The following is a 23,010-nucleotide window of genomic DNA, read 5'->3' as shown; positions in this document are numbered from 1 at the left end:
TGATGACAAGAGTGCAATTCACATTTCTTCCACAAGATGGCAAATGTCTGATAAATAGGGCCCTATAATACACCCGGCGCAATGCGACGCAAGGCGCAGCGCAAGTGTGTTTGCTAGTTTGCGTCCGGCGCAGTTCGCGTATTCCCATTCAGCGCCATGTCCTTAAATTAGTAAATGCATTTGTGCCAGTTAGTGCGCCCATGGGCGTGCTGGTCTAAAAAAAGAGGTGTGTTCAATTGCTATTTTAAAGAGCTGAAAATAGACTGCGCCATAGACCAACTCAAACCTGGTCTAAAGTCTAAAGTCAGTGGCGCAATATTTTTTTGTTAGAGCGCGTTGGTAGAAACTGCGCCTCTGGGCGCATCCACAGTGCGCGTTGACTTTGCTTATTACTCACAGGGATGCACATCACACAAACATGCCAAATATTAAAAACAAAAGGATTTTTGTTTTTAATATCTAGTCTATTTTCAGCTCCTTAAAATAGCAATGTGCCGGCAATGCGTCTGAACACACCTCTTTTTTAGATCAGCACACCCATGGGCGCACTAACTGGCGCAAATGCATTTACTAATTTAAGGACGTGGCGCTGAACGGGAAAACGCGCTAGACGCAAACTAGCAAACACACTTGCGCTGCACCTTGCGTCGCATTGCGCCGGGTGTATTATAGGGCCCATAAAGTCAGAATTGCGTGATGTAAAGTCAGAAATGCGAGTTATAAAGTCAGATTTGTGAGATATAAAGTCAGAATAAAGTCAGAATTGCGTGATTTGAAAGTCACAATTGCAAGTTATAAAGTCAGAATTTTGAGATATAAAGTCAGAATTTTGAGATGTAAAGTCAGAATTGCTTGATATAAAGTCAGAATTGCTTGATATAAAGTCAGAATTGCATGATAAAAAGTCAGAATAAAGTCAGATTTGCGTGACATAAAGTCAAAATTGTGAGATATAAAGCCAGAATTGCAAGTTATAAGGTCAGAAATGTGAGTCATAAAGCCAGAATTGCATGATATAAAGTCAGAATTGTGTGATAAACTCTCAATTCTGAGAAAAAAGTCAGAATTACAACTTTATCCCCCAGTTTCACAGACAAGGCTTAAGCTAGTTCTAGACTAAAATGCATGTTTGAGCTGTTGTAACTGAAAGCAACTTGCACTGACATATCTTAAAATATGTCAGTGTCATTGTTTTGTCTCAAGATGCACACCAGCAATGTGTTTTTCTAATGGAAGTTTACTTAAATAAATGCCTTAAAAGGCCTAATCCTGGCTTAGGCTAAGCCTATATCTCGCAATTCTGACTTAATAATATGAAATTCTGACTTTATAACATGCAATTGCAAGTTTAAATCTCACAGATATGACAAAAAAGTTAGAATTGTGAGATAAAGAGGTCGCAATTACCTTTTTATTCTTTTCTTTAGTGACAGAAACGAAAAGATTACATAGAAAACAAAAAAATAGGAAATATATCATCTACCCTTCCAAGCTCCAAAAGGTAACAAAATATGCTTTATTTTATTCTTCTGTAATTGTTACTCTAATATCTGGAGAGATTTATATTATTGCGGCAGGAAGAGATCAATTCATGTTAGATATACTGTAGATCCGGGTCGCTAAAGACCCAAATATGTAATAATAGTTGGCGAAACATTCATGCAGTTAAGGGTTAAAACATCAACAACTATTGAGACACAAGTGAAGCCCATTGTGATTTAACAAAGCTGTGCAGTTTGCTAACACCTACATGCATTTTTCAAAGACATGAAAGTTTCACCTTTCAGATATAAGTCTGTTCTGAAATGTACTTGAAGTACAAAACGGACCATGAATGAGCTTAGTTTATTCTGGTCAATATAACGCAACAGCTTAATGACATCTTCCATACATATATCTTTATGCTTTGCACTCTTCCTCCTTCCAATCTGTCCCTCACTCCTTCTTTTTTTTATCTTAATAATAGGTCAAGACTAGAGCTGCATTTTTCTGAAAAATGATTTTAGGGTCTAACAGAGACATGTTTGAGTAGACGTTTTACAGTGACAGATATATTGTTGCTCAAGAGCGTTTGAAAACACAGCACTCCGTGTGCTTGATTTAGCATTTGTTTGATTTTTCTTGCTTCTGTAACCACTGTAGAACTAGTGGACCAGCACTATACGGTTTATTGTCTGGGTTTCACAACTGCTGTGATTGGTTTGGCTTCATAGGTGTTTGACGGAGATGAAGTGCTTGGGCTCGTGTTATGTAATGTCTGCTTTGTGTCTTTGAACCCAGTGTCAAAGCCATTACCAGAGAGGACGCTGGGAGTATCTGGGGGCTTGCAGACAGAATCTCTCCCTTAGAGGTTACAGATCTGGAAACAGTCTCTCTGTGCAAATGCTTTCCTCATCATGACCATAGACTGACTTCATGTCAGCAGGCAGATGACTCACTTAATAACTTACAATTTACAGCACAAGGTGCCTGCAGAAGTGCAGATGGGCTGCAAGTGGGCATAGATTGTCAGAAGATGTAAGAAGTTGCACCTGGGTGCCTGTTAGTGTGCAGGTGTGTGTCATTATGTTCTCTATTGCTTGTCTTGAGTCATGGTAGTGCTAAGAACAACTTTATTTGAGAAGCGAATCTATTTGTTATTCATGCCAATGCCACAGATATAGAGAAACTTATTTCCATTATTTGATATTTAGTTAGAGCAGAAAGTTACCTGATTAACTACACAAATGGATGTTTCAACAACAGACACTTTAAGGTTCCAGAGGTTGATTTTTATTAAAACTAACATCCAGTATTTTCCCACATTGTTTTTGTTATATGAATTTGTTTCATTTTGTTAAAATGAACTTTTTTACGAAGGTCATGTTAAAAAAAAATGTCTTCATTTAATTTTCAATACACTTTTCAAGGGCCTTTTATGTATATATTTTATTGTTTTACCCTTGACATTTAATTTTAAAAGATGAAAATCCAACATAAAAATGTTAATTATCACATTTTAAAACTATGTTTTAAACAAAGAGTAAAATAAGCGTGAAACATTTAAATATTTAAAGTGTGAAAATTATTTTTACACAAATCACGGCTGTCCTTCGGGCCTCATTTCCATCATGGCCACTAGTAGAGTTTTATCAGAAGTTAGTGTTGGCTATCAAGGACAAAAAGTGTTAGTACAGAGCATGCTTGAGATGAAATGTGCTGTCACACACAAAACAGTTTAAAATGTTGTGATAAAATGTTTATGACAGAGCTCTTCTGTATAGCGATGCAGACATTGTAACTGAGTAGACACAGTATTGGATTTGGATCGGTCCTGTCAGATCCAGAAAAAAATTGCAGTATCTGAGCCGATAATGATACTGAATATTGAATCGGTGCATCCCTAATTGTTTGAATAGAATGTGAGAATGTGAAAGTGTTATATGAAAAATGTATTTTCTAAAAGTCTACAAAAGTGGCCATAGTTGAAACAGCCAAATACATGCAAACACAATGAGGTAAAACCGCAGAAATACATTGTTCTGAAGGAAATATAGTGGTGACATTTCTCCAAAATGATATTATGTCGCTTCTTGCACGTTTTGCGATACTTTCAAAGCGAAATGTCTAGTGAGTCCTGCTAAAAGTGTGTTCAGTTTTATCTGAAACAGATGAACATGAATCTGGCAACATTTTGTGGCAGTGAAATAAAAGGGCTAGAAGGTTCATGCTTTATCACATTTGAAAACTAGATAAGCAAAGTTTGATGATAAACTTTGAAGTTGGCTAGAAAAAAGCCAGGCCTGAATGTTTGAAAAGGTTTGAAAAGCTTGAAGTTGAATGTTTCCAGTTTGAAGACGTCTGAAGTTTAAAGTAGTTTTAAAGTTTGAATGTGTTGAAGGCAATAAAGTCTATCAGGAAAACGGATAGCCCTTTTATCATGACTCGTGTTTTATGGGACTCGTACACGAGCGTAGCCTACCAGGTGAGCTATAGTTTACTACATTAGAAAATGGTGATGCAAACATCAAATGTGTTACTTTACAAAAATCATGCGTTATGTCAAAAGCGTTTTGAAGTCACAGAAATAAAAGTTGTTGATGTTTTACTACCTCAAGTGTTCACTTCAGTTGGAAATAGCAGTGAATTGTATGTATATGTTTTTGAAGGTGCAGGTTTTTTTTCTTTTTTCTTTTCATGTACAAGCACATATTTCCAATGAGCCTAGGTTGCAAATATTATTAATATATGGATTATTAACTTTTCAACAGTATATTTATCTTGTTCATGGTATTCCTGAGATAACCATATTTTTAAATTAATTTGATTTTATTCACTTAAGGCTATAAGTGAATAAAATCAAATATCTTAAAAGTGCAGATTATTATTATCAGATATTTCTGTACTATTAAAGGTACATTATAGAAAAGAAGCAAACGTTTTCTGCAAATGCACAGAACATAAATTATGCAGCAGACTGTGTATTGTTGTTATCTGTCTCAAAGGTCATTGCTTGAGTTAATTACATTTTATTTATTTGTTTTGCATCAACATGACACACACTGCTATTTTCTCAAAACGACTACATTCTCAACATTGTTAGATATGGGAGACAAACAATAAGATTGTTGAACAGATGATTTAAAATGATTTCTTGCATTATTAGGGTAGGCCAGAAATATTGCAGTTCAACAGACTAATGCAAAATATCATTTCATCATCAACTTCGTCCAGAGTCAAGTATCCTCTCTATGCCTGTTGTGTCCACACAAATTAAGTTTGGAGTGACTATGCGCAGGCTGAAAGAGGAGATAGACAGATATGGGTAGATAGATGGAGAGGGGAATACATTTTAACTGACAGAATACCCCAGGGAAAAGCTTCAGGCCAGCCCTGCACAGGCTTGTATAAATCAAAATGGTTCTGTGTGGCCAAATAATCGTACTCATCTTCTTCTGTAACCTAAAAGATGATGTGATGGTCCCCCCCAAGGTGCAGAAAGATGCAAGCTACAAAAAAAAAAAAACAGACCTATTTTGATGAGTGTGAGCAAACATTGCACAATATACCATGGCATGTTCAGTCAACTGTCCTCCTGCTTTCTCTCTATCAGGGAATTACTACTGTATTTTCAAATGAAAGCAGGCAGGAACATAAATTCTGGTTTTAACAATGCTAATAATCTCAATTACAGACTGAGAAATGATGATCATAAGATCATGAACAAGATGAACACTAATCACAATAGCTATTGTCATAGAATCACAAACTTCTCATCATATTCCAGAGCACCCTCTCACGCTGACAGGAAAAGGCTAGAAGTGTGTTTAGAGCTAAATTGTCCACAAAGATTCTCCTAGTTAATATATTCATGTGTTTTCGGCACCTCTTTATTTTTTCCTGCATTGCGAGCATCAATAATGGCATTCATCTTCTCATTTAGACATGGTGCCTGAGGCAGTCCGATAAACAGAAATCATTTGCATAAATATGAAACACCTCAGTTTTGGAGTGGCATGGGGTGATCTAATGAACCCTCTTTCTCCTGTGTGAGGAAAGAAGGAGATTGATTCCTAAATTAAACAGACAGGTTGTTTTCCATGGCTCTGACTGAGGCAGTCGTATAGAATGATTCTTAAGTGTGTGTAATATATTGTTGCATCTTTATCATTTATTTAATCTGGAAGCATTCCAAACCTGTGGTCAGACTAGAAAATGCCTTCGAAATCAAACATGCAATGCATTACCAAGTATACTTGAATGCACTTAAAACTTATACTTAAATACAAGCAAGTACATTCTTATCATTTGTGCTAAATAAAATTGCAAAAGTTACACACTATATAAATACACTAATTAAATTTATATTTCTACTTCAGTAGTACTTCAGTGCACATACTTAAATTGATTTTTAGAGCATTGAAATAAGGTATACTACAGCAATTTTTTTTTTAACAGTGTATTTCTTAAAAGTGTGCTTTGAATGCTTTAAAAATTACTTCAATCTTTTTTATAGTAATCCTAACTTTTAAAGGGGACCTATAATGCCCCTTTCACAAGATGTATCAGTAAGTCGCTGGTGTCCCCAGAATGTGTCTGTAAAGTTTCAGCTCAAAATCCCCCACATATCATTTTTTATAGCTTGTCAAATTCGTCCCTATTTGGGTGTGAGCAAAAACACACCGTTTTTGTGTGTGTCCCTTTAAATGCAAATGAGCTGCTGCTCCCGCCCCCTTTCCAGAAGAGGGCGGAGCTTTAACAGCTCAACAACAAAAAAAGCTAGAGAATCTCACACAGCTAAAATGAGGATTGTCAGTAACGGTGTTCAGCCTTACATTGTTCAAACCGGAGTCGACACTGATGGAGAGACTCAGGAAGAAGTTACAACTTTTAGAATGAAACGTCTCGGTTACGTATGTAACCCTCGTTCCCTGAAGGAGGGAACGGAGACGTACGTCAGTAGTGACCGACGAATTGGGATATCGCTTAGAGAGCCCTATCATCTTCGTGTAAACTAAAACAAGCCAATGGAATTGGCGTGCGATATTTGCATAATGCGCACCGCCCCCGACAGGTGTATATAAATAGGAAGCAGATGCAATCGCACTCTGTTTTTCGCTGAGGAGACAACTGGTGTCCGCACTACAGCGAGGGTACAGAAACTGTGGCGACGGAGGGAACGAGGGTTACATACGTAACCGAGACGTTCCCTTTCAGTCGGTCACGTTCGACGTACGTCAGTAGTGACCGACGAATTGGGATCCCAACTAAAGCGCCACAGTTACGAAACCCCTTCCAGTGCCCAGCGCAAGCTCAGCCGCCCATAGCACCGGCTGGCGGTGAAGGGGGCGAGCTTACACCGAGAGAGTCTACTGCTGTCTAACCACTACCCACTAAGTAAACTAGACACACTGGGGAAGCGAACCCGTAAGGGACGCTGCGGAAACCACTACCTACCCAATGGGGGAGGAGTTTACGTGGGAATGCACATATGGACTGGCCCGGAGGGGTAGTACGCATATGGAGTCCCTGGGATGGCTCCACCTGGTTAGGGGGAGACTCATCTGACAGGTGACAGCAGAGCTGGCTCTGCTAAGGGAAAGACACGGACTCGGCCCGTAGGGAGTTTTAAACCGTGGAAAATACACATATGGGACCGCTCACGTAGAGGGGTCACGACATATGGGCCCCAGCCAACAGACAGCGTCAGCGACGGATGTAGGCCTGGCATCAGACACTCCGCAATGTCCGAGCCGAAGGGGGAGGCGGAGGAACTCGACAGGGTTCGCCAAGCGGGGAACGCGACTGGAGTGAAAGTATGCACGTATCCGGCCAGAGGCGGGAATGGCATTGCAAGCCGACACTTAGAGTGGGTACAACACGTCTACCGACTAGTGGATGCGAGTACACGCGAGGATACCGGCTCTACACGTAGGCTATAAAACCTAGCGAACGTGTTAGGTGTCGCCCAGCCCGCAGCTCTACAGATATCTGTCAGCGAGGCGCCATGAGCCAGCGCCCAGGAAGAGGCCACCCCTCTGGTGGAGTGGGCTCTCAACCCGAGCGGGCAAGGCACGCCCTGGGATTCGTACGCCAAGGCGATGGCATCCACTATCCAGTGGGCCATCCTCTGCTTGGAGACAGCCTTTCCCTTCTGCTGGCCTCCGTAACAGATGAAGAGCTGATCTGAGGTCCTAAAGCTTCGCGTTCTGTCCACGTAAACGCGCAGAGCGCGGACGGGACAGAGCAAAGCTAGGGCTGGGTCTGCCTCCTCCGAGGGCAGCGCTTGCAGGTTCACTACCTGATCTCTGAAGGAGTGGTAGGAACCTTGGGCACGTATCCAGGCCGGGGTCTCAGGATGACGTGAGAAGCACCGGGCCCGAATTCTAGGCACGTTTCGTCGACCGAAAATGCATGCAGATCCCCTACCCTCTTTCAGGGAAGCCAATGCAAATCCAGAAGAACCGTCTTAAGAGACATTAGTTTCAGGTCGACTGATTGCAAAGGTTCGAAGGGATGACCCCGGAGAGCTGTGAGAACCAGGGTCAAATCCCAAGAGGGTACGGAGGAAGGGCGAGGAGGATTCAGTCTCCTGGCCCCCTCAGGAATCTGACGATCAGTTCGTGTTTCCCCAGGGACTTACCCTCAACTGCATGGTGATGTGCGGCAATGGCGGCAACATACACCTTGAGGGTGGAGGGAGACAGCCTTCGCTCCAACCCATCTTGCAGAAAGGAAAGCACGGATCCGACCGAACATGATCGGGGGTCCTCTCGGCGAGAGGCGCACCATTCGACGAACAGGTTCCACTTCAGCGCGTAGAGATTCCTAGTAGAAGGAGCTCTAGCGGAAGTGATGGTGTCTACGACCGCTTGCGGGAGATCACTCAGAACCTCCGCATCCCGTCCAGGGACCACACGTGGAGGTTCCACAGATCGGGAGGCGGGTGCCACAGGGTGCCCCCGTCTCTGAGTCAGGGTGTCCTTCCTCAGAGGAATCGGCCAGGAGGTGCTGTCACGAGGAGAATGAGGTCTGAGAATCAGGTCCGAGTGGGCCAGTACGGAGCCACTAACAGAACCTGCTCCCCGTCCTCCCTGACCTTGCACATGAATAGTGCGAGAAGGCTCACTGGGGGAAGCGCATGTTTGCGCAGACCCGGGGGCCAGCTGTGTGCCAGGGCATCTGTGCCGAGCGTGCCGCCGGTCAGGGAATAAAACCACTGGCGGAGGGCAGTTTCCGGGGAGGCAAACAGGACTACCTGGGCCTCGCCGAACCGCTGCCAAATCAGCTGGACCGCCTGGGGTGGAGCCGCCACTCGCCCGCAAGTAGATGCTGCCGTGACAGCTCGTCGGCTGCACGGTTGAGCACACCTGAGACACGAGTGGCCCGAAGGGACCTCAGATCCTTCTGACTCCACAACAAGAGATGGCGGGCGAAAGGTAACATGCGACGGAAGCGTAGACCACCTTGACGGTAGGTGTACGCAACGGCCGCAATGCTTAGTGAGCGGACTAGAACGTGCTTGCCTGACAACAGCTCCTTGAAGCGGGCCAGCGCAAGACGAACCGCTAGCAACTCGAGGCAATTGGTATGCCAATGCAGCTGAGGCCCCGTCCAAAGACCTGTCACTGCATGCCCGTTGTACGTGGCCCCCCATCCCGTGGCAGAGACATCTGTGGAGACCACAGCGTGCCTGGACACTCGTTTGAGGGGTACTCCGGCCCACAGAAACGAAGGGTCCAACCACCGGATAAGGGTGCGACGGCAGCTCGGTGTCACGGGGACACGGAGCGTGCCGCACTGCCACGCCCACCTCGGGACCCGGCCGCGGAGCCAGTGTTGAAGCGGTCTCATATGAAGCAATCCGAGCGGCGTTACCGCGGCTGCAGATGCCATATGCCCCAGGAGCCTCTGAAAATCTTTCAGTGGAGCCGCTGTCCTGCACTTGAGCGAGCTCAGGCAGTTCAACACCGACTGGACGCGCACCTCGGTGAGACGCGCAGTCCGTGCGACCGAGTCTAGCTCGAGACCGAAACAAGAGATCCTCTACCCGGGGGCGAGTTTGCTCTTGTCCCAGTTGACCTGAAGACCCAACCGGTTGGGAGCTACAACCATGTCGGGTAGGACTTTGTACTGACATGCCCGACCCTCGAACGCAGACCAACCTAGGAAGGGTCTGCGTCGAGGCAGAATCGAGACATGAAAGTATGCGTCCTTCAGGTCTATTGCTGCAAACCAATCCTGGGGACGGTCCAGGATTGGCCGTAGCCCACCGCCCTCTTATGGTACAATGAAGTAGGGGCTGTGAAACCCCGACTTCATATCGGCTGGAGGGACCGGCTTGATTGTACCCTTCGCCAGGAGGACAGCAATCTCCACCCGGAGAACAGGAGCACTGTCCAACGACACCGGAGTGAAGTGGACAGCCCTGAAGACCGGGGGACGCCGGGCGAACTGAATCGCATAGCCGAGTCTGATAGTACGAATGAGCCAACTGGACAGGCTGGGGAGCGTGCTCCACGCTTCCAGACACTGAGCCAGCAGGACCAAAGGCACCACAGACGCACCGGGGGTGGGGCAGCAAGGCAGAGAGGGGACCCGACCCGGACAGCTTGGGGGCGGCCCGGAGTGGGGTCAGACTCTGCGAGGCAGCAGTGTGCATGGGAGACGGCGCACGGGACGCGGTCTGCACCATCACACTGCCACCTGCTGGCGAATGGGGAGGGAGCTGACAGCAGCGAGGCGGAGCCTGGCACACTGGCAGACACCCCTGTTGTGACCTGGAGTTTGAGGAAACTGCTCCTTTTGTGGCAAAGTGGGTACCGCTGGACTCCGGAGAGCCAGCGGCGGTAGATGGACAGCCGCCACAAAATCCCCCGCGGCCCTCCTCCGGGGGTGGGAGAGCAGATGGAATACTCTCCCAAAGGGCAGGAACCTTCCGCTCCAGGTCGCCCGTCTCAGGGCCGAGTTTTCCCCGACCGCTTGCCACCTGGCTGGCAGAGACGGGCTGGGCACCACGTCCGCGCCCGGCACCCTGCTGTTTGGCTGGTGTAGGCTGCTGCTTTGCCAACTTAGCAGGGGCGGAGGAAGACGCAGGCGGGCGCCTCGGCGACGAGCGGGCTGAGGCTGAGCCACGGGCGGCTGGGTGGAGGCAGCAGCGGACCGCCGTGGCATGACATGTCTGATAGCCTCAGCCTGCTTCTGTGCAGCGGAGGACTGTTGGGCACAGCTCTCCACCGCGTCGCCGAAAAGGCCGACCGGAGACACGGGGGAATCCAGGAACCGATGTTTGTCGGTCTCCCTCATGTCTGCCAAGGTCAGCCAGAGGTGGCGTTGCTGGGCTACCAGAGTAGACATCGCCTGGCCAACAGAACGCGCTGTCACTTTCGTTGCCCGGAGGGCAAGGTCAGTGGCAGCGCGCAGCTCCCCAAGCAGCTGTTGGTCAGGACCTTCCTGGGGCATCTGCGACAGCGCTTTTGCCTGATAGACCTGCAAAAGGGCCACCGCGTGCAGGGCAGAGGCAGCCTGCCCACAGGCACTGTAAGCTTTCTCAGTCAGACCGGCTGAGAATTCACAGGCCTGGGACGGGAGACGCGGCTCACCGCACCAGCCAGCGGCCGTTGGACACAACTGCGTCGCAACAGACCGCTCGACTGGCGGGATCTTCGCGTACCCCCTGGCTAGCCCGCCGTCCAGGGAGGTGAAGGCGGACGAGGGACCAGGCCCTGTACGAGCCCCAAGCGGAGCTTGCCAAGACCTGGTCACCTCATCGTGTACTTCCGGGAAGAAAGGCATTGGGGGGGGACGCTGGATTTGACCAGCGTGACCCCCCGCCAAGTACCACCGTCCAACCGAGATGGGCCGGGACAGGGTGGAGGGTTCCACTCAAGCCCGACGCACAAGGCGGCCCGGGAGAGCACAGCCGTAAGCTCGGGATCCGACTCGGGCAACGCTACCGTCCCGGGCGGCAGCGCGTCCGAATCCTCCCCCGAGGACTCAGGCTCACCTTCCGATGCAGCGATCGACATCTGATCCGCCGCCGGCACACCAAAGGTAACGGCTGGACAGTCCGTAGAGGGCCCAGCGGAAACCAACGGTGGCACGATGGGTTGCGGTGCTGATGAGGCGGCAGGGGCCCGAGGAGCGTTTCCGCTCGGCGGGGAAGCCCTGACCGTAATCCTCCGGTCACCCTTCCTATACAGCGCCGTACCGTCATTCCGGTTCCCGGGGCCGGAAAAAACGGTCGTACGCGGCATAGGAGAGGGGGCCCCGGCTTCCTGAGACTTCAGGAAGGAGAGTCTCGATCTCAGCATCGCGATAGTCATGTTCCCGCAATGGGAACATGAACCATCCACAAAAGCTGCTTCAGCGTGCAGAATGCCCAAACACGAGATGCAACGATTGTGCCCATCAGCAGGGACCAGGGAACGACCGCACCCATTAACGCACAGACGAAATGACATACTGTCAGGGTTCGTCTGTAAAGCTCTTTTAGAAGGGGAAGTCAACTCACTCGTGCTGAAGCACCCAGGGAGCGACGCGATGTGTCAGGTACACCACTCCCTGACACACCGAGGAACCGGCCCAAATCGCTGCCTCACACACACTCTTTTTTGTGTTGCTGTGAAAACAGCAGTTTAGAGCTTATAGCTCGGCTCCTCAGACACTCGCGACCTCGCTGCACGTGCCCTCTTCACCAGCACCAAAGCTCGCTGCAGATCCTCTTCTGAGGCAGTGTTTTAGTAAGAAAAACACACGAAGAAAGGAGTCTTCTAAATAGGACACCAGTGAATGGCTCCGAAGCGAAAGACAGAGTGCGATTGCATCTGCTTCCTATTTATATACACCTGTCGGGGGCGGTGCGCATTATGCAAATATCGCACGCCAATTCCATTGGCTTGTTTTAGTTTACACGAAGATGATAGGGCTCTCTAAGCGATATCCCAATTCGTCGGTCACTACTGACGTACGTCGAACGTGACCGACTGAAAGGGAACTCAACGTTTCTGAATGGTTAGTGGATAAATTTATGTAGTTGCTGTGGAGTTGATTCAACTCATCCACTAGCATGTGCCGTCATGTTCATCTTATGTGCAAATCTAGTGTTAAATTGATCCTCGTTTGTGAAGCAGTCCGGCGTAAAATGACGGCATGACAACAACACTCTACTACAACAACTCTTCCTCTTCTCTAAAGCAGACCAACATGACCCCGCCCCCTTTGTTGTGTGTTCTCGGGGGCGGGGTTTATGTAAATTTTAGGGTTAGTGATGTCACTAACCGGGGAAGAAGCTCATTGTAGTCCCTACCAGCAGAGAATTCTTTAAAAGAAAATATCTCCCTTTGCGTTGAACTTTGAGCGTTGTTACTTTGCAGATGTTGTTTATGATCAAACAGCAACATTACACACTAACTAAAGTTAAAAAAGTGAAATCATAATAAACCACACCTTTAATTAAATTGATTTTATTAAAAATGTATTACTAATGTACTAGTTATAAGTACATTTTACCAACTGTAGTACTTAAGTACACTTAATATAAATGCACTAAATAGCACTAACTCTTAAATTGATTTTAAGTGTATTCAGAAAAAGTAAACCAAATATATAGAAGTGTTTTATAAGTGCATTATATTAAACTTTCACTTACCTAAAGATGAATGAACTCTTCTTGGTGAAGATAAATGTTTGTTAAGTGCTCATGTTGCACACCCTGTACTTCAGTTCCCTATTCTGGTATTCAGGGAGACCAACATGCACTAGACATCCTTCAGCTCACTGCATCTGATGTATTCGATCTCACACCTAGACACCTGGAAATGAGCAGTGAGCAGTTACAGATAACAGGTACATATAAATCCAGACTTTCAAAAGTATCTCTCACTATAGCTGCTTTGTAGTACGTCTCAGGTGTGATTGATAGTAACTGAAATTCTCTCCCAGGAGACATGAGAATCTTTTTAGTCTAGAATTGCACGTTCCCTGATCAAAGAATAGGCCAAAGCCTGATGCATTTATGTGAGCCATCTCAGTTGATCAAAGTGATTACAACGTTTCCAAAATACCCAGATGATGCCAAAAGGAAGTCAGGTTCTTTCATGGAGCAAAGACATCTGCATAACTGCACCGTATATTTATGTGTTTTGTTTAATATATAGGGCCACAATCCACTCAAGCACTCAGCAGGACACATCATTCTGCTTTTCCCAACACTCATTCATTCCTTTCATAATCCTTTCCTTTAGTTCCTCTGCCACTCATCTCTTTCCTGTTGCTACTTCCCTCTGAGTCATTTCGCTGTTCTTCATGACGGAAAAAGCAAAGAAAAAAAAGAGAGCAATGATTGAGATCACATGTCATCCAGATTATCGATAATGATAGGTTGTGGGCATGATGGTTTCAGATATGCACCTCTTTAGAAAATAGCTGGGAAAAGTGCTCTGAATTTCTATTTCATTTTGAATTTTATTTTTGGTTCAACACAAATTCATAAGTTTACAGTCCACAAATACATGAACGGTGTATGTGTAATCTAATGTACAAATAAATTCTGAGCCACTTCTATTCTTATTCAAGAGTGACTTTTCTTAACTTCTGACTTACACCTGTGCAATGACCAATTCGTCATTTGCTGGGGGTGTGGTTTAGCATGGCTGACAGCAAATGCTGAAAATATGGAAAATATAAAGGTATTCTGAATTTTTATTTCAGTGCATATTGAGACATTATTTAACTGTAGTTATTTTTACTATAGGCTGTTATAAGCATAGGCCCTATTATTTAGAGGCGACAGGAAACTAAGTGTAATGTGGTTATAGATTATAGTATGTGCATGTAGCCTAAGTGCATGAATTTCTCAACCCATCAATTTTCATGGAAAGCATGCTGTGAACAACAAATCCCCTGCCCAGTTTCAGTTAATGCCAACAAAATGATTCATGTAGTTTCAGCACAAATGGTTAAAATAAATCTTTTATTATTATTATTATTATTATTTTAAAATTATATAAATTATGAAGCTGATTACTCAACATGCAATGAAGTTGTGACAAAATGATCAAGAATATTGCTTATTTTAATAAAGTAATTTGAGAATTTTATTTGATGTAAACACCTTATTCAGAATAATCACCATTACTAAACATTCATTCATATTTGTGCATGTCCACACACCGAGATAACTCGTGATTTTAGATACAGACAGTTGTGAAAAGTAGTCTCATGACTACATTTTGCAATTCGCCACACTTTACTTTTGTGTGTTATTGTTAGACTTGATTTGAATGCGAATTAATCAGCTGTTTAAATTACTGCAATACTTATTTCATATAAAGATGTTATGTTAAACATGCAGCTCATGACCCAGAAAAATCAGAATTTTTCTATGTTTAAGTGTTCAAATCGGGTCTACCAACCCAGAAAACATGAAAAAGGACAACCCAGTAACTTTGTTTTGGTTAGCCTTTCTTTGCAAGCATGTGAAAAAATGAGCTGCTCAGATTTTGCTCCACTTGTGACATAGGAAGGGGATCTTATTATAATATTACCGCCCCCTGAATCTGTATGTTTCCACCCACAGTGCCACCATTTTGTTGTCGCAAGTCATTTATACCAGAATACTTTGCACACGAGGGTCAGTAAAACAAAAGATTTGCACAGAAGTTGATTCTCAAAGATGGATCGATACCATCTGTTCATGATCGAATTTTATATATATTTCGCTATGTTTACAAACCGTCTTTCTGAATGTGTTTTGTTAGCACGTTGCTAATGTACTGTTAAATGTGGCTAAAGTTACCATTGTTTCATACTGTATTCATGGAGACCAGAGCCATGTCTTTATTTTTATTTTTAAACCGAAAACACTTGCAGTCTGTATAATTCATAAACGCATCTTCATTTTTATCGAGTCTCTCCAACAGTGTGTAGCTTTAGCCACGTTAGCCGAATTATCAAAATAATTCAGAATCGAATGTTAGCAAACATCCACAAAATACATGCCACCTACGTGATCTGATATGCAGCTTCATGAAAAGTTTGTAATGATCCATTTTGAGAGTTATATTTGCTGTGTGAGCTTCTCCTGTATTGTTTATGCCTCAGTGTATTGGAATCCTAGCTTGAGGCGGGGAGCACGAGCTCATTTGCATTTAAAGGTACACACACCAATTTTTTCTCCCACCCAAAAATAGGCAGTTAAAACATGGTATAATAAAAAATCCATGGGGTATTTTGAGCTGAAACTTCACACACATTCTGGGGACACCTGAGACTTACATTACATCTTGTAAAAAGGGGCATAATAGGTCACCTTTAATTAGAAAATTATGTGCATGTCAAAAGAGGCCACTGTATATGTCAGTCGGTTGTTTCAACCCATGTTTGTGTCAAATATGGACAAACCCAACAGTTGGTTTCCATTTTTAAATAAAATTTTAAACCCAACGGTTGGGTTTGTCCTTATATGACCCAAACGTGGGTTGAAACATCCCAGCAGCATTCTTTAGTTTGGCACTTTGGCATCTTAACTAATTTCAAACAAATATAAATCAATAGAAAGAAAAGTTTTTGTTTTGTTGATGGGACAGGAAGTCCAGGTACAGTACAAGGGCAAAGCACACTCCAAAACTGATGTTCTCACTCCGTATTTACCAAATAGATTTGAGAAAAGCCGTTCAGGGAGAGTCATCGCAGAGTAAATCAAGTGTTAGAGGCATTAAAAACTTCTCCTCTGTCACTCTGAGTGGCTTAGAGTGGTTGATGCGTGGAAAGAAGCCAGAAGTGGGGCGCTATCAGAGCAGCTCGAAGAAGAAGTGAAGCAGCACTTACTTTCACCTTAAATCTTTCTCAAGCTGAGTGTGTGTATGATTGCGTGTTTGTTGGGGGAGAGGGTGTGGATCACTGTCAGTGATTCTACCTGGGGGGAAATTAATAATTCATGAGACGGTTGGTGAGACTCAAAGATTCGCCTGGTGTGTCAAGACTTTGTTACATGTCTTTGAATGTTTCAATGCTGCAGTGCAACACGTAACATTCCCCTCACAGCGAGGATAAATGATAGACCACTTCTCTTTTGCTCTCAGATGTCTTCATAAATATGAGATGGACTTTCTGTCTTCAGGTCTATCACCACTGAAGCTTTGGAACGTCTCAAGTGTTTTAGTGGTAGAGCAGACAGGCTGCTACTCAGTTTTTATTTTTTTTTAAATAAAACTTGACAAGAGTTGTTTTTTTTTATGTTCAAACGAAACAAAATTGGGACAAGGTCAAAATGTCCTCAGAAATTGACCTCCAAGACCCACCTCAATGTTTTTCTCTGAATGAAATTCTGTCAGACCAAATTACTTTATGATTCACAGGACTATTTCTGTTCAAAACTCATACCTGCTTTTGAAAGGCCGGTCATCAGAAAGCAGACCCCAGTGCCCTCTGATTTTATAATGCTTCCTCTATTGAGATTTGTTCAAAAGAAAAGTCAGGTAGGAACTGTAGTTAATACATATTAGACATTTTCCAAAGTATTTTCTTTTAGATGACAGACGATGAGTTTGAAAGCACTTTTCTAAGCAGTATCATATTGCACTACATACACAGAAAGCATCCTCAACTCGTTATTGCTCCTTTTTCTCTCTCACACATCATTTCTGTTTCTGTTAGGCATTTTTGACTTTAAGGGCATGTTCACACTTGGCAGGTTTGGTTAAGTTAAAACCAACTCTGGTGTGATTGCTCTGTTAGGGTGCTTTTGTTTCAATTGCCTGGTCCGAACCTGAGTATGATTGCTTCCCCCTCCCCCTCACATAATTTGTCAAAAATAAATCAGCTACAGTGCAGAACACACACAGAAATTATACATCCACGATGGAGAACAAATGCACACATGCACAAACACAGTATACACACATGTAACACAATGTTCAGGTTTGAGTGTAATAATGTCATTATTGCAAAAAATGATACTTTAGTACAAAAAAAGGTAAACTTTTTTGGTCATTTTTTATTGTTATAATAATTATTTTATAATGTCTAAACATAAATCTAAATAAAAAAAAAAATATAAAAAAAACTTGAAAAAGATGTATACCCATGAGGAAATGGCAGATGAGCCATTAAATAATGCTTTGAAGCCATCTACTGGTAGTAGTTGAAATTTCATGTTATTTTAATTTTAAAAGTGTTTGTTTTCCAGTTGATGGCAGCAATCAAAGGGTTAGTTCACCCAAAATTTAAAATTCTGTCATTTATTACTCACCCTCATGTCGTTCCACACCCGTAAGACCTTCGTTCATCTTTTGAACACAGTGAGGCATTGACAGCAAGATAATTAACACTTTCAAATATTGAAATTTTCAGTCACATGGTAAAGGAAGGGATAAAAGAAGATTGTTCTCTTTTATTCTCTGATTCTTGGCTTTTCTTGGGCACTCTCTGGCCCTCTCTCTCTCTATTTCTCTTTCTCTCTCAGGTAACTTTTTCACACATGCTGTGTATGATTAATGCTATATGATTATCATCTCATACATCTATTTTCTAATTATTTTAAGTGTAACCATAATCAGATATTGTCATTAAACCCTTTCAATCACAAATTATGTGCTAACTACTTTTGATTTAGTATTAACAATATTGTGCTCCCTATTGCAGTACAATATTGTCACACTATAGCAATGCTCTCCCACATTTTGTTATTATAACTGCGCTTATTTCCGTCATTGGTATAAGTTGCAGTGGGTGGTAATAGATAAGAAATGTACAGTTTTCTTATAGATCTTGCTGATAAAGTTTCTTTAGTCGCTCGGCAAACCTTTCAGCCTGAACCTAGGAGTTCCACCCTTACAGTATCAAACTGCCAAAAATATCTTAATTTGTGTTCCGAAGATGAACTTAAAAAAAAAAAAAAAAATTAAATAATCCTCCCAACAGTTCACAAATTGTAAAGTAAAAACATTGGTAAAGTAATTGATATTACATTTCTTTAAAAAACTACATTATTATATTACAAAATCACATTTTATGTAAACATCCTTTGTGTACATCCCAAATGAATAGCTTAGGACACAGACTGTAAAAGATATGGAAGATGCACCGCCACTCTCTTCCATTGTAGAAAAGTGAAGCCGGCAACGTTCCAATATGGCGCTGACATCTTGTGCTGATTCGGGACCCGATTCTGTGCAGTAGTGAGTGTTAAGTGGAGCCATGTGTTATCAAGGTTATCACACTCCTGCAGAATCGGTTAGTACAGTTTACTGCAGAACAACTCATTATGTCAGTGTGAAATAAACAGTTATGGAAATTTAGAAATGAAAGTTAAAGCTCCAATCTCCTCCCTAAAATCCCCAAAAAAGCCCATTGGTGCCTCAGAGAAGCTGTCAATCACAGCTGTCCATCATGACGTCACACCCACTTTCTAAAACTAAAACCAAACTTATTTTAAAAAACGAACACTTCAACTTACATCACCATGATAAAAACTACATAAAATGACAGAAATCATCTTTGGAAAAAAATTATTTGAAGTTTAATATAATTTGTCATTTTCGATGCTTCAAAATGTCGCGGATGTCCTAATCGCCAAAAATAACTACGGTGACGCAAAAGTGCATTACCATCGCCGACAGATGAAAGGATTCAATGGAATCAATTCAATGGAAAGGATTCCGGAAGAGAATACAATAGTGAATAAAGTCATAGTTTTTGTTATTTTTGGACCAAAATGTATTTTCGATGCTTCAAAAACTTCTAACTAACCCACTGATGTCACATGGACTACTTTGATGATGTTTTTATTACCTTTCTGGACATGGACAGTATACCGTACATACATTTTCAATGGAGGGACAGAAAGCTCTCGGACTAAATCTAAATTATCTTAAACTATGTTCCGAAGATTACGGGTTTGGAAAGACATGAGGGTGAGTCATTAATGACAGAATTTTCATTTTTGGGTGAACTTACCATTTAAATTACCTGGAGAGGGCGGGGTTTATGACCTGTTAAGCATAGCGTTCCTCACCTCACTTTTATATTTTGGTTTTTGAACCTTTGGTTTTATTTTCAAAGAGTCAGCACATAATGTCACGTTGCATCTATCTGCCGCGAATGTACTGCAAGTGTTCTACAGAACACAGGAGTCCATTTCTGCTGAAGGTGAGTTGAAATTACTATACATTCTCTCTCACGCTTGTCAGGAAAGTGAGTGAGAACACACACAAACATACAGTTTTATCGAATCATACCTCATCAGCGGTTCACTTCCGCAATTTAGTATGATTGTGTTCATATCAGCAGCGAGCCGTATCCCAGACCACCCTTTTTATGCGAAACCATTCGGGTATGGATTACGGGTGCGCACAAGTTCGGAAAACATCGTTCACATCATCCAGACAAACTGAACTCTGAACCAATTGATGGAATCCAGATGCACACCAAAAATGCTAGTGTGAAAGCACTCTTTGTGCAGTTCATTCGAAAAAGTGTGAATGCTGCCATCCGAACCTTGGTGCGCATCAAACAAACTCTGGTGTGGTTCGAATGCAACACTGACCATAGAGCACACCCTAAAAGACTTTGTATTTAAAGGGATAGTTCACCCAAAAATGAAAATTTGATGTTTATCAGCTTACCCCCAGTGCATCCAAGATGTAGGTGACATTTTTTCTTCAGTCGAACGCAAATGATGATTTTTAACTGCAACCGCTGCCCTCTGTCATTCAAATAATAGCAGTAGATGGGAACTTCATCTATAAGAGTGAATAAACCTTGCTTAGACAAATCCAAATGAAACCCTGCGGCTCGTGACGACACATTAATGTCCTAAGACACGAAACGATCGGTTTGTGAGAGAAACCGAAAAGTATTTATATCATTTTTTACCTCTAATACACCACTATGTCTGATCGCGCTCTGTCAACGGCAGTGATGTCTGACACTCATTGAAGTATATGCGCGAGACATCACTGCCGTTGACAGAGCGCGATCAGACCTCACTAACCGGAAGCTGTACGGAGTTGGACATAGTGGTGTATTAGAGGTAAAAAATGATATAAATACTTTTCGGTTTCTCTCACAAACCGATCGTTTCGTGTCTTAGGACATTAATGTGTCGTCACGAGCCGCAGGGTTTCATTTGGATTTGTCTAAGCAAGGTTTATTCACTCTTATAGATGAAGTTCCCATCTACTGCAATTATTTGAATGACAGAGGGCAGTGGTTGCTGTTAAAAATCATCATTTGTGATCGACTGAAGAAAAAATGTCGACTACATCTTGGATGCACTGGAGGTAAGCAGATAAACATCAAATTTTCATTTTTGGGTGAACCATCCTTTTAATGTGTTTATATATATATATTGCATTAACCTTGTATTAGGGATGGTATCTAATGTGCTTCAGTTCAAAGAGTGATGAAAAACATATTACACTAACTGCTTATGAACACTTTTTCCGAAGGGACCAAGTGTGTGCAGCTGAGTTTTAGTAGGTGTGTGCGCATGTGTTTGTTTGTGTGTGGTCACACTACTCCTTAATCACTTGTTCTTGCATCTATCTGATCAATGGTCTGTCAGTCTCTTTTCCGGCAGGGAGGGAGATTGATCTTCAGGAGTCGCCCCACACTCGTTACAGTGTTCTCAGTCTTCATTAATACCACCATTAGTCTCACATTGTTACTCTTTAACACAACACAAACAACACTTCGGTTGTATCACGTATGGAGAGAGTGGAATAGACTTTATTATGTCACTTGGGAAAACTGACTTACACATGCATACTTAAACAAAATATATAAAAACAGATGGAAAACACAGTCAGCATACTGTTTCATTTGATACATTTATTTACATTTTTCATTTAGCAAACTTACAAATAAGGAACATGAATCAGTGTATCGAATCATGATTCGGATCGCGTGTCAAACTGCCAAAGGCGGAAATCTGGTGACTTTGGGGCTCTGAACCGCAGATTCATTTGTGCTCCGAAGCTTCCTGAAGCAGTGTTTTGAAATCGGCCATCACTATATAAGTCGTTATTTGTTTTTTTCGCGCACCAAAAATATTCTCGTCGCTTTATAATATTAATATTGAACCACTGTACTCACATGAACTGATTTAAATATGTTTTTAGTGCATTAATGGATCTTGAGAGAGGAAATGTCATTGCTCCCTATGCAGGCCTCACTGAGCCATCGGATTTCAACTAAAATATCTTAATTTGCGTTCCGAAGATTAATGAAGGTTTTACGGGTGTAAAACGACATGAGGGTGAGTAATAAATGACAGAATTTTCATTTTTGGGTGAACTAACCCTTTAAAGGACCTATTAGCCTGCGCCATCTAGAGTTTTATGACAGAAATTTGTATATATATACTTAATATACTATTGTAAAAATAAGAAAAGTTATGACCTATAATGCTCTATTTTACTGTGATCTCATTAATAATCATACACTCTAAAAAATTGTTGGGTTGAAAATGGGACAAACACAGCGATTGGGTTGTTTTAACTCAGCGGTTGGGTTAAATGTTTTCCCAAACCACTGGAACTCAACTATTGTTTAAAAATTACTGTATTGCTTGCTTAAAATGAACCCAAATTATGTTGGAAATTAACTTAATATTAACTTAATTTGGAAATTAACTTAATACGTTTAATAAATGAACATTTATCAATGTTTAATGCATAATAATATAACAATAAACATTTATTAAATTGCTCACCTTTTGATCATTATCGTTGCCTCTAGTAACTATGTGTCTGATTTTTAATTTCCAAGCCAGTAATTTTTAAACAATAGTTGAGTTAAATAAAGCTATCCAGCAGGTTGAGCAAACATTTAACCCAACCGCTGTGTTTGTCCATTTTCAACTCAACTTGGTTTGTTTTTAACCCAGCATTTTAGAGTATAGGTAGTCACGTGTAAAGTGTGCAAATCACTTAAGGTTCATAATTCATGCAATTAATAGGTTATGTATTTGTGCAACAAACTTGCGGAGTTTGCTTACTCTAAACCATACCAACTACAAAGCAATTTCTCTAGTGATTCTCCTGGATCCTACTTTACCTAGAGTATAGTCACGTTCACACCTGCTGAGTAGAGGAAAGATGAAGTAAGAACAAAGAGAGAGCTAGAAAGAGAGTGTTGGTGGTGGAGACACTGTAAGTGGATGTAACAACCTGCTGCTGTGAGAGAAATAAAAGCTCTAGTGTGGTTTGGGACGGCTTTTCTCCACTGAAGGGGAAATAACCCCTGCCTACTGCGCTCATATAATATTAAATATCTCTCCTTCCACTTCTCTCTCTTCCCCTCCTCTTTCTTGTAGGGCATATAGAGAGGGCAGCATTCATACACCCTGTCTTTCATATCAGCTCTCTCTCCGGTTCCCTTACTCTCTCCATCGCTCTCTCGCTCTCTTTCCCTGAGTGTGCGAGAGGAGTTCAGGCAGCAGCTACGTCAGCCGTCAGCGAGCAGCTGAGGAGAGCTGTGGAACTCACATGTATGTGTGTGTGTGTCTCATCCTTCTCTCATAGTCTC

Source organism: Chanodichthys erythropterus, chromosome 21, assembly GCF_024489055.1.
Source record: "Chanodichthys erythropterus isolate Z2021 chromosome 21, ASM2448905v1, whole genome shotgun sequence".
NCBI lineage: Eukaryota > Metazoa > Chordata > Actinopteri > Cypriniformes > Xenocyprididae > Chanodichthys > Chanodichthys erythropterus.
The sequence above is the reverse complement of the archived record's forward strand: the minus strand, read 5'-3'. Positions refer to the sequence as shown.